This window comes from Peromyscus eremicus, chromosome 5 (assembly GCF_949786415.1).
Source record: "Peromyscus eremicus chromosome 5, PerEre_H2_v1, whole genome shotgun sequence".
In the NCBI taxonomy this organism is placed as follows: Eukaryota; Metazoa; Chordata; class Mammalia; order Rodentia; family Cricetidae; genus Peromyscus; species Peromyscus eremicus.
In genome coordinates, this window is record NC_081420.1 from 18,310,111 (window position 1) to 18,323,758 (window position 13,648).

The 13,648-nt window shown below is 41.4% G+C and overlaps 1 long non-coding RNA gene across 1 annotated transcript in view; it reads left to right on the top strand.

The window, feature by feature from the left end:
- The window catches only part of LOC131910333 (uncharacterized), a 7,366-nt gene extending 7,080 nt beyond the window's left edge, over positions 1-286 (top strand). The window contains exon 3 of the long non-coding RNA XR_009379107.1: positions 1-286. This exon is cut by the window's left edge and continues 62 nt beyond it. This is a non-coding gene — a long non-coding RNA (uncharacterized LOC131910333).
- The last annotated feature ends 13,362 nt before the right edge of the window (positions 287-13,648 follow it).

A 13,648-nucleotide genomic window follows, 5' to 3' on the forward strand; every position in this document is an offset into this window, starting at 1 on the left:
AAATATGGAAAGAAAACTCAGACAAGATACAGAGAAAATGGACTATGGTAAGGTGATAGTTTCACTTTAAATTGTTCACATGTGTTGTGGGCCTTGCTTGTCAGCTCTCTTAAGTGACATTCAGTTCTCTTCAGGGACAAGTCTTGCTGGAGGATGACTGACAGGACTTGCCATTCCAAGTGACATATTATGAGATCAATTAGATCACCCCGTAAAAATGGAAAATTATATTTTCCCATTATAATTTTTGTATATGTCGTTAAGATTAAAACATATAGTATCAATACTTCAGGGATGCTAAATATTTGCTTATATCTCTATGTGGTATTAAAAAAATAACCGTAAATAATAACATTAAAACCTATCTTTTAGTGTTTATTTTTATTATTTTATTTTAAACTTTGTATAAGTATATGTATGCATGTATATAGTGGTATTTACTCTGCCCATAACCTTGGGCTATACAGCCCAAAGGAGGCAGTGCTTCTTGCTGTAGTATATGACCTCTTATAAGGAGTTGAAGAAGAGTCACATGCCCCTGCTCCTTGTTCCTGCCTGTGAGGTGGATTCGCTCCTGGTCAGATCAGGGGATGACTTCTGCTGTCTATTCCATTATTTGTGAGTGTATTTCCTCAATTTATATATTAGTAAATTCTGTTACCCATTTAATAGACTCATGTGGATTGATTATAATAAGTGACACCCAACATGGGGCACGAACCCAGGACCCTGAGATTAAGAGTCTCATGCCTGGCTATCTCAATTGGTAGAGCGTGAGACTCTTAATGCCAGGGTGGTGAGTTTGTGCCTCATATTGGGTGCCAAATGTAGCTGGAAGTTTCTCAGGTCCTGCCCCGCCCTGTGTTGCTTGGGTCCTGTCTGGCCCCTGTAGTCCCTCAGCTGCTTATAAAATAATCATTCAGAGGCTTAATCTTATTTATAAGCTGTATGGCCTGTGACAGGCTTCTGCTAGCTAGCTCTTTCATCTTAAACCATTTCTATTCATCTATATGTTGCCACATGGCCATAGTGTTGCCAGTCTGCTGGCATCTTGTTGCTCCTTGGGTGGTAGGTGGCATCTCCTTAGACCCTGCCTTTTTCTCTCCTTGGATTTCCCACCTTCCTCTAAGCTGCCTTGCTATAGGCCAAAGCAGCTTATTTATTAACCAATGGGAGCAACATATATTCACAGCATACAGAAAGATATCCCCCAGCACATGTATGTGCATATACCTGTGAGTGTGTTCATGTGTGTGTGTGTATGTGAATGTGTGTGTATGTGTGTATATGCGTGTGTGTGTGTGTGTGTGTGTGTGTGTGTGTGTGTGTGAGTATGAGTGTGGAGGGTGGGATGCCTGCATGTGTGTATGGGTGCATGTGGAGGCCAAAGATTACCCTCGAGTGTCATTCCTCAGATACAGTCCACCTTTTATTTGAGAATCTCCCTCTCATCTGGAGCTTGTCTATTTGACTAGGCTGGCCACTGAGTGTCAGGGATCCACCTGCCTCTGCTGAAGCTACAGGGTATGCCATCATATTTGGATTTTTTATGTGGGCGATGGGGATCAATCCCAGGTCTTCATGTTTGTGCAGAAAGCACTTTATTCACTAAGGCATCCCCCAGATCCTTAGTTTTTGCATATTTGAGACAGAGTTTCATTATGTAGCTCTGCCTGGTCTGGAACTCACTATGTAAACCAGGCTGTCCTTGAACTCATGGCAGTTTTCCAGCTACTGATCCAGAGTGCTGGGATTACAGGCATGTGTCGCCATACCTTCATGTGTGGTCTAGTTTCATGTCAACTTGACACAGCCTGTAGAGCATTTTCTTAATTAGTGATTGATGGGGGAGGGCCCATTCCATGGTGGGTGGTGCTCCCCCTGGGCTGGTGGTCTTAGGTTCTATAAGAAAGCAGGCTGAGCAAGCCATGGGGAGCAAGCCAGTAAACAGCACTCCTCCATGGCCTCTGCATCAGCTCCTGCCTCCAGGTTCCTGCCCTGCTTGAGTTCCGGTCCTGATTTTCTTTGATGTTGAACAGCAAAGTGCTGAAGTGTAAGCCAAATAAACCGTTTCCTCCTCGTCTTGCTTTTGGTCATGACGTTTCATCATAGTAATAGTAACCCTAACTAAGACACTGAATCTAATTATTATTATTTTTTGTGGTACTTAGGACTGAACCCAGGGCATTACACATTTTCAAGAGTTCTATCACTGAACTAAATTCCAAGCCTCTACTATTTAGTTTTTAAATCAACATAGAAAATAATAGCACAAAGAATTATGTTACTTCACATTGATGTTCTCAACTATGAACATTTTATCATGTTTTTACTTTTTTGTCCTTTTTTTCCCCCTGAAATGTTTAAATTTCAGGCATGAAGCTACCTTTAATTCTAAATGCTTCAAGGGTTAGTTTTAACTCATAAATCTAGAAGTAAGATATTTTCTATAGAATTCTAAATAATTATCATAATCAGGAAACATACATTGACATAATATTTATTCATATTTTATTTATTCATTTTCCACCAATAGTTCCATTAATGTCTATTTCAAATGGAAGAAACACCACCCTTACTGAATATTACATTCAGGTCTCTATCCTCCCTTAGTCTGGGACAGTTCATCTGGTCTTTTCTTCATTTTTCATGGCCTTAGCATTTGAAGAGTTCAGATCTGTGGAATATCTCTGAATTAAGGAGAGTCATGATTTGAAGCAAAGATACCACCATGCAGCATGTGAATTAAAAAGAAAAAAAGCTAACAGGCTAATTAAAAGAGGCAAACCTCCTTCTAGTGGGAGGAGCCTATTGCTAATGCTTTTCTAAGTAGACACAGTGTCAAGTGCCTTCTAAATGTGTATGTTTATACCCACACACTGGACAAGCCTAGTTTGGTCTGAGCACCTGTTTGCAGTGTGCGGTGGTTAATGCGGAGATTTCTAACTGGTCAAAGTGCTGAGAATAAGTAACTGGTGAGACTCAGCCCTAAGTGGGACACCTAGCTCAGCCCCTCTAAAGCTCAGAGGCCATTGCAAAGGAGGGAACGGAAGAATTTCAGAGCTGGAAGATGGGGAAGAGTGCTGTGGTGCTGCCTCCTGCCCATGACATCGCTGCTGCACTTGCACACACAGCAGCAGTGGCTACCCACACAAGACTGAGCCCACCAGCACTCCATCACAGGTACGGGTAGCCGAGAAGCCATCGGCAGTTAATGGTAACTGGGAGAGGGCAAGCCATATTCTTCAGCGGGGTAGCCACTGGTAAGTTGCCCTTGTTCAAGTAAATCACCTCCCCCCAATTCAAGCGAATGCAAGCAATCCCAGTTAACTACAGCCACAGCGGGACAGGGGGGAAAAGACATTAAAGTGGGGGGGAGAGTGTTGAAAAGAAGAAGGCATTCACTAGGAGGGGGATAACAGCATGGGGGGGATAATCAAAGTGTATTATGTATGTATGAGATTGTGCACAAAGAAATAAAAAAATTAAAAGGCATTTTTTGAGGTTCCTCATAACTCTTTTGCTGGGTTTTTTTTTTTCCTATCTTTTTTTGGCAAAGCAAATCAGTGTCATATATTCGACTTCCATACCCATAATTGGATTTTGAGGTCACGAAGAGAAGAGCATTGGTGCCTTTAATTGCTGTACCTCCTTTCCCTTCCCGTTCCCAATGATATGGACAGAAAGTCAGTTTTCTGGGGGCTGGTCATTCCCCTCTGGCCGAGACTTCCTTCATGCTGCCAGCTTTTCAAAGCTGCACAAGGCCTCGGTGGATGATGAGTCAAGCTGGGCAGAGTCCCCTCTTGGCCACCCCCGGCTTCCTGCACTAGAACCCTTCCATACCTCTAACCTGTTTCCTTATTTCAGTCACAGCTTTTTAAACCATGGGCTGTAACGCCACAGAGGGCTTCATAACTGAATATGGGAGCTGTGAAAATATTTGGCAGGAGCAATAATTTACGAACGCACAGCAACCAAAAAGTTAATTCAAACTCAGATTCACAGTGAATCCAAGGTATTCCTGGAAGTGTGTTCCTGGGTTCCTGTATTAGTTACTGTGATGCTGCTGTGATAAACCATGACCAAGGCAACTTAGGGAAGAAAGAGTTTACCTGGGCTTTCAGCTCCAGATGGATGAGTCTCTTATGACCAGGGAGGTGTGGCAGGGATCAGTGGCTGGAACAGGAAACTGAGAGCTCCCATCTTCAAATGCAAGCTTGAAGCAGAGAGAACAAGGAAGTAGGTCGACAGCCCTCAAAGCTGTCCCTCGTGACAGCACCTCTCAAAGCTCCCCCAACAGGACCACCAGTGGGGGACATTTTTCACTGAAACAACCACAGTTTCCTCACAAGGCTTCACTGCAGCTGGTTCTGAACACACAACACATGCTCTTCGCATTCCTCATGGGACACACCACACAGTGTCAGTGCCTGGACATCTAGACTCTGATCCAGACTGTTATTTCTTATCAAATGCAACATTTATTATGTCCATGGACATTTTTCTGCTTTTATAAAAACATAATGGTTTCATTAAGGAAAGCAAGAAATTTAATATTTTATCTCTGTCATGTAAATATCAAATTAGTACCTTTTGGATTGTGTTGTGTTAAAATGTTTGAGTTCAAACTTGCTGTTTGAGTGGCTGACTTGACACTCCTAAAAAAGAAATGATTAAACGAATTTTGGGTTGGGATTAGGACAGACTTCCAACAAATTCTGAGACAGCCTTCTCTATGCTTCTGCCTTTTGTACTGTGTATTTATGTGAAGTGGTGTTCTCAGCATTGATGATTATAAAACCAAAATACCCACCAACTCTGCAGTGTTGAATATGCTTTGTGTCTTGTGGTATCAAACATCCAGCCAAGATTTAGTTCTTTATTTCAAGTAAACAGGCATAACCACTCATTAGCATGCAGATTTTTATTCATTGTAAATAAATGATAAAATTATATGTATACCAAAGAATTATTTTTAAAGATTTATATACAATTTATTATCAGTAAATGCTTTATTTGTATAGCTATACACAAGTCATGTAAAATTTTCGTGGGCACTAAGGGAGCTTGTAATAACTCAGATTTGACAATCTGAGTTTAATCGTCTGAACCCACATTGTGGAGGGGAGAGTTAACACCTCCACTTGTATCATGTGACCAGTGTACATGCTCTCTCTCCCCCTCCCTCCCCCACTCTGTTGAATAAATTAATGTTAAAAAAATAATAAAAAGGGAGGAGCTGGGGAGGTGGCTCGGTGGCTAAGAGCACTTGCTCTAGCCGGGAGGTGGTGGCGCACGCCTTTAATCCCAGCACTCGGGAGGCAGAGGCAGGCGGATCTCTGTGAGTTCAAGGCCAGCCTGGTCTACAGAGCGAGATCCAGGAAAGGCGCAAAGCTACACAGAGAAACCCTGTCTCGAAAAAACAAAACAAAAAAACAAAACAAAACAAAAAAAAGAGCACTTGCTCTGCAAGCTATGGTGATATTTTATTTGTATTAAAATGTTATTTGTATGTTAATAAATAAAGTTGCCCGGGGGTCAGAGCTATTAGCAAGCCATAGGAAAGCAGGGCAGTGGTGGCGTACACTTGTAATCCCAGCACTTGGTAGGCAGAGCTGGGTAAGTCTCTGTGTGTTCAGGGATACAGCCATTATTGGACACACATGCCTTTAATCTCAATACCAAGCAAGGAAAACCTGGAGGCCTATACAGACAGGCCGTGACGAGGCGGTCATGTGGTTGGGTTTACAACCAATGAGAAGGCAGAACAGAAACTACATATAAAGACTTTAACACAGGAAGTAGCTCTGGTTCGGAGAGGTAGGACCACTGCAGGAGGAAGGGTAAGGTTTTAGCTCTTAGCTCTGACCTCTTGGCTTTCTTCTTTGCATTGGTTCTGTGTTTCTTATTTAATAAGAAGGTTGGTTACATCTACAGCAAGCGTAAGGACCTGAGTTCGAATTCCCCAACACCCATGCAAACGGCCATTGCTTTGTGACAGTGGAAAATGAAGTGTTGCTTTGACTAAATGGCAGGGAAAACGTGTTCACAAGGAGACAAGGCCTGTGTAGACGCTTTCCAACTCCTTCACCTACTGTACTGACAAGTTTGATGTCAACTTGACACAGCTAGAGTCAGCAGAGAGGAGGGAGCTTCAGTTGAGAAAATGCCTCCATGAGACCCAGCTGTAAGGCATTTTCTTAATTAGTCATCAGTGGGGTCAGGCCCAGTCCATGGTGGGCGGTGCTACCCCTGGGCTGGTGGTTCTGGGTGCTCTAAAGCAAGCAGGCTGAGCAAGCCAAGAAGCAATCCCCCTCCATAGCCTCTGCATCCGCTTCTGCCTCCAGCTTACTGCCCTGCGTGAGTTCCTGCCCTCACTGCTTTTGATGATGAACTGTGATATGGAACTGTGAGGGAAATAACCCTTTCCTCCCTGAGTTCCTTTTGGTCATGGTGCTTCATCACAGCAATAACAACCCTAAGATCCCCAGTTACTCTGTCAGGTGCTTACTACATAGTACACAGCCTTCATCCCCATAGATCAAGAGCCAGATTCTCCCACAGACCTCTGGGGTGAGCATCAGCAGGGGCTCAGCATCCCCCAGGCTTACCCAAAATCACACAGAAAGAGAACAGAGGGCTGAGAGAATCTTGGAGGTGCCCTAAGAGCCGAATTGCAATTTATCTCCTTTTATCCTCTGATTCAAATGTAAGAGCCACCAGAATATGATTAAGAAAATGCAAAACACACACCAGATCTACACATGAGAATAACCCTGGTGGGAATGTTCAAAATGTTGGCTAAGTTTGTTTGGGGCCACAAACATTTATAAAAGCAATTTGAAAAAAAAAAAAATGGAGACACTGGGGGCGTGTAGTTTGCTTAGCCTCCCTGAGATATGGGGGCAGGGGAGAATCACTTGATTTGCTTTTCAAATCTCACACATTTATTTTAATGAATGGGCATTGCTCTTGTTGCCTAAAAATAATTCTGAAGGACAAAAAAAGAAAAAGAAACAAGTGCTGTGATTCCTTGAGTGTTATTTGAAATACTAATAAGATATTTTAAACTAACCAACAAAATTAAACTTCAATATGGAACTCCAGTGTAAATAGACGGCAGCTCCATCAGCTACACTTCAAAGGATGCATATTAGCACTATTCTACCCACTCTGTGAAGGTAAGGTGCTAATTAACTGTTCAGGTGATTTCCCTAAATCATGTAGAGCAGGGAGTTTTAGTTGGACAAGCAGGTTACTGGGAGCAGACTAAGGAACTCTAGCTGGCTTTAAATTTCACTAAATATCTGTTTCTTGTTTTTCCAAGCACTGTATGTTCTAATTAACTGAAAATCTTTTGAACGTGGCTAATTAGAATAATGTCATCTCACCGCCCCAGGCAAACAATAAAGTGAAACTTCCCTTAAGGTTTTTCCCATCATGCCAGTGTGCATTTTCAGGTGGGCAGACAGGAACAAATATAACCAGACAAGCTCTGTTGTGGTGCCGAAGACTTTCTTTAACCAGAAGGACGTGTCTTTTTACATATGCAAATCCACGACAATGTTTGAGAGGTTTCAAGAGAGAATTTGAACAATGCTTTCTCTAAAAGTTTAGGATTGGGATTAAACTGTTGGTCATTTGTTTACAGCCTCAGGAGTTCCCACTCTGTGTCCCAAGGCTAATGGAAATTTGATGGGCGGGGGAGGAGAGGAGGGAGATTTCCAACCTTAAACTCAAAAGGTCAGGGAAGTACATTTATGGATCTGAAGCTGGTCTTCTGAGGGCTGGGCGTTGTGGCTCAGTGGTAGAGCACTTGCCTAGCATGCACCAAGTTGTGGGTCTAATCCCCAGCATAGCCACAGAACAGAAGACTGAGCAGAAAACGCCAGGGCTGGCCTTGCAGGTCGTCAGAGACAAGTACCAACTAGAAGTTCAGTTTTATCACCTGTCACATGGCAAACTGTCTGTCTTCTGTACACTGAATTGTGAAAAGACAAAACTAACTTGGGTTACGGGACACTGTTATTAACATATGAAATATTTCGCTTAGTGTGCAATAGAGAAAATAATTTTCTATTAAAGTTTAGAGGATTAAAATGTGTAATACAGAAGAAGGAAAAAGATATGACTTAAAATTACTCAACATGCAACAACATCAAAAGCCATGGGATGTTCTATTAAAAGTCATAAAATTTCTTATCAATAGTGTCCTACCTCCAAAGATGATGACACTGTTTTTAGCAGGTTTTGTCCCATGCAGTTTGAACATGGGTACAGATTTAATGACCAGTGTGGGGCTGGATTCAGTATTTATATTATCTGATTTCCATATGTCTTGTTAATTTTGCATGGATTTCTATTTGAAATTATCCTGTGGGTAATATTAAGTATTTTTTAGTGCAATTTTCTCTTTAAATGAACCTGGGCCAATTAACTTCAGAATGTTCCATTTCTTGGTGGTTAGTCAGAGTCTCTAATAATTAAACTTGTTTATGTGATATGTATATGGAATAGGACTTGGGGGTTATTCTTTTGACATGATAATACAAGTGCTTATTATTATATTTCATGTTTTTATAAATATCATAAACAATAATTAATATTCATTCAGTTATTACTATAGTGATAAGGTCTTCAAAAGACCTTATTTTACTTGTAAGAGTCAAATATGTATATGTAAGTATATGTGTGTGTGTTATATATATGCATGTGTATGTGTATGTATATTCGTGTATGTATGTATATATCTGTCTGTGTATATATATGTACATATGTATGTATATGCATGTATGTGTATATATATGTATTTGTGTATGTGTGTGTGTGTGTGTGTGTGTATTTTAAAGGTAGGGTCTAACTATGTAGCCCAGGTTGGTCTCCACATATATTCCTCTTTAGTTCTGGGATTATAGGCATATGCTGCCATGCCCTGTAGTGATATATTGTGTCCCCCAATATATTGTGCATCCTAATAAACTTATCTGGGGTCAGAGAACAGAACAGCCACTAGATAGACATAGAGGCCAGAAAATGGTGGCACACACACCTTTAATCCTATCACTTGGGAGGCAAAGATCCATCTGGATCTCTGTGAGTTTAAAGCCACATTGGAAACAGCCAGGCATGGTGACTCACGCCTTTAATCCCAGGAAGTGATGGCAGAAAGCAGAAAGGTATATAAGGCGTGAAAACCAGGAACTAGAGCTGGTTAAGCTTTTAGGCTTTTGAGCAGCAGTTCAGCTGAGATCCATTTCGGAAGAGGACTCAGAGGCTTCCAGTCTGAGGAAACAGGATCAGCTGAGGAATTGGCAAGGTGAGGTGGCTGTGGCTTATTCTGCTTCTCTGATCTTCCAGCATTCACATCAATGCCTGGCTTCAGGTTTGATTTTATTAATAAGACCTTTTAAGATTCGTGCCCAGCTGGAAGGAATAGTTTGTAAAGGAAAAATTATAACTAGACAAGCCTTAAAGTACAAATCTTATGATTTTTCCAAACCTTATCTTTAGTCTATGACTATGTATGTTATGGTGTCTATGATGCGAAGTCTATCCTGGATTCTCAAAATAAATCTTTTACAATTGCATAGAGAATGTAAGAGCCTTTCTGCCAACTCCAAATGGCTGCAGAAACATCGAAGGCCGTGACAGGAAGTGACTGCCTCTCTCTTGTCCCTTGCATGAAGCAAAGGGGGAAAGGATAACGTCATGGAGAGAATGACGTGATAGAGGGCACAAATACAGAGTTTCATGGCAGTTGCTTTTGTTTGCTTGTGAATTTTTTTCCAGACAGGATCATGTAGTTCAATGTAGCTTCTAACTTGCAATTCCTCCCTGACTCAGCTGGAACTGTAGCCATGTATCACTGTGACTGGAACAAAATTGTTCTGATGCTTGAAAAGGCTATCAAAAACAACAAAAAAGAAAATTCAAAGCAAACACAAACAGACCTCTACATTTCTGCAATCATCTTCTAATATTGTGTAAAAGACATTTGTAACTATACTCACAGGTGAAGCCAAGTGGTGATTGGATTGGCTTTTCTGATACTCTTGCTGGTTTGGGTAATAGCGGCCTCTGAGGAAGAGCCAGGAAGAGGTTTCCATTTTGGTATTTTCTAGAAGAGCTTGTGTACAACTGGTGTGGATTCTTTCTCCTGGTGAAACCCTAATTCCTTTTCTACCAAGGCTCAGCTGCCATCGTCTTACCGTCACGGCATCACTCGGCCTGTTACCACCACAGCAGGTGCTGCTGCTCACAGAGAAGGGCGCACATCCTCACTTCTGCTTCAGAACAGGGCTGCCTATTGGGGAGCAATTACTCCCCAGACACACCTCTTCCTATACCGAGCTGGTAAACCACAGCCTTTCTGCCTCATGCCTCACCCCCTCCTTTTATCTCCAAGTTGGAAAAGACTGAATTTTGAGTTCATAGGATTTTGGATTATAAATTTGTATCAGCTACTTTAACTAAAATAAGATTTTTTTAAAAATAAAATTAGGCCAAATGTACAGTATTGTAAAAAATTAGTCATGCTCCTTGTTCCTGTAATGAAAGGACTCGAGTCTCAACTCAGGTATCAGTTCCATGATTGTGTATTATTCCCCTGGCTCAGCTTTGGCTTCCCGGTCTGTGTGGTGTTTGCTTGCTGGCTTGATGTTGGTGGGAATGAAGTCAAGTCACAGAGAATGCTTGGCACCTTCAAAGCCTACGATAAATGTCGGCTGTTATTACACTCCTTATGCAGAACACCATGGTTCGCTTCATGAAAGTCAGGATGCAGGATGAAGAAGGACTGGAGACCAGTTAAAACTTCTAAGGCATGCGCCCAGTTCTCTGCTTGCTCTAACTAGACTGCACCCCCTAACGTTTCCATCACCTCCAAAAACTGTGCCAATGGCCAGTCTGACACATGAGTGTCTGGGGTAGTTCCTATTCAAAATGCAGTAGAAGCCAGCAGCAGAAGACATGTAGATACAAACGGAAAGCGTAACTCAAGGGAGAGACCTGGAGAGGAGCAGCATAGACCCTAATGGACGGTCTTTCTAATGGCATCGGCTTTACTATCTAAATATTAAAACACCACTGTGCTGTCGTGTTAGCCATTTCAGACTGCTGTTGGATTTAGGTAGCCTTAAAGACAAACAAGATATAGATATAAATATAGATATAGATATGTCCCCACAAGTACATTAGCAAACAGTGCCAAATTAATCCCTCAAATGCCCTCAAATGCACAATACTGATTTTAAGGTGAAGTGCAGTTTTCTATTATATGCTCTGAAAATTATGCCAGCCCTGGAAAGTTCTTCTCCTAGTTCATCTTTATATGCTTTCTAAAGGACACACTGAAATTCGACCTAACGTCACCAGAGGAAACACAGCATTTGATCATTGTGATAGTTATGTGGGGTTAAAAGAACCACCTTGCTTTCTCCAACATTGTAAAAAGAAGTTAAGAGCGAATAACAGGGCTTTGCCTTCACAGCCACAGCTTGGTTTTTTACAGGTCATCAGTCCGATATTGTGATAGTCAATATTCTTCAGAACTTCAGGCTGGAACGGAACAATCAATGACTGTTATTTTGTATCTATAATTTCATTATCTAGTTCCTTTCACTTCCAGACACGGTTTTAAAAAAGTTTCCTCCATTTTGTGTGCGTGTGTGCGTGCGTGCGTGCGTGTGTGCGTGTGTGCATGTGCGTGTGCGTGTGCGTGTGCGTGCGCGCGCGCGTGCGTGCGTGCGTGCGTGTGTGTGTGTGTGTGTGTGTGTGTTCCTCCACACCTAGACAAACACCATCACTGAGCTGTACTTATTCCATAGCTCAGACAGGCCTTGAGTTTGCAATCTTTGAAGATGACACTATAAAATGGAAAAACCTCCCACACTTATTGATTGGCAGAATTAGTATCATGAAAATGATTATATTACCAAAAATCACCTGCAGATTCAATGCAATCCCCATTGAATTCTAATGACATTCTTTACAGAACTAGGGGAAAAACAGTCCTTAAATCTGTATTGAAACACAAAAAACCAAATGATGAAAACAGTTATATGCAGAAAGGACCATGTTGGAGAGACCGTATGTGACCTCAAGTTAGACTACAGAACCATGGTGACATGTTATTGCCACAAAAACAGATCTATAGGCCAATGGAGTAGAATAGAGAACCCAGAAATAAACTCACATAACTATAGCCACCTAATTTTTAACAAAGTTGTCTAAAACATACATTGAAAAAAAGACAGCCTATTCAACAAATCATGTTAGGAAAACTGAGTATCCACACAGAAAATGAAATTAGATCCATATAAGTCTTATTCTGCACAAAAATCGATTCACAATATTTCAAAGACCTTAATGTAAGACTTGAAATATTGGAATTGGTAGGGGAAACACTTCAAAATATAGGCATGGGTAAGAACTTTCTGGAAAAGACTCCAGTACCACAGGAAACAACCCCAAGGATTGACAAATGGGATTCCATGAAATTAGGAAGACCAGAGTGAGGAAACAGCCAAAAGAATGGGTGGGCAAAACAATCAGACATAGTTAACATCTAGAACATATACAAGCTGAAAATCAAATGCCAAAAATATATATCTCCAATTAATAGATGGACTAAAGAAATTAATGGATGGTCCTCAAAAGACGAAACACAAATGGGAGGTAATTGTTTGAAAAAGTGATCAATGTCCTTAGTTATCAGGAAAACACAAATGAAAAGTGACTTGATGATTCCATCTCACTCCAGTCAGAACAGCTCTTAATAAGAAAACGAATGTCAACACATCCTGGTGAGGATGTGGGCAAAGAAGAACTTGTATCCACTACTGGGGAGATTATCAGCTGGCATGGGCAAGATGGAAATCTGCATGGAGTTTCCTTAAGAACTAAGAATAGAGCTGCATGTGACCCAGCTCGACTGTTTCCAGATACATGGCCAAAGGACTCCCAGTCCTGCCACAAAGACACATGCACAGCCATGTTTATTGCTGCAGGCATCACAGTGACTAGTAAGTGGAACTAATTTAGATGTCCATCAGTGTATGACGGGATGAAGCAAGCCCAGTAAACACAGACACAACTGAGTTTTATTCAGCCATAAAGAAAAATAAAATCATGACATGCATAAAGATAGCTTTGGGAGTGGAGACAGGTGGATCCTGAGAGATCACTGGCAGCCAGGCCAGCTCAAACAGCAAGATTCCCAAGCTTGAGGTTTAATAAGAGAGCCTTAATTGAGACTCTAGGGAATGGGGTGGAAAGTGATGGAGAAGACTCCCAATTGTTTGGTCTACCTGTACACACACACACACACACACACACACACACACACACACACACACCAAAAAAGAAACACTATAGGATTCACCTCCATCAGGTCTCTAAATAAATCAAACTTACAGACATAGAATGGGGACTGTTGCCAGGAGCTGGGCTCTGATTAGGCAGGGCTCTCATTTAATGGGTATAGAGTTTCAGTCTTGAAAGATGAAAATATCCAGGAGATCAGTTATATGACAATGTGGAATGCATTTGACACTGCTTGGCTGCACTCTGAAAGATAATTAACACGGTTAATTTAATGTGTTGTTTTTTTCCATGGTGAAATTTATGGGTTTTTTTTTCTACAATAAAC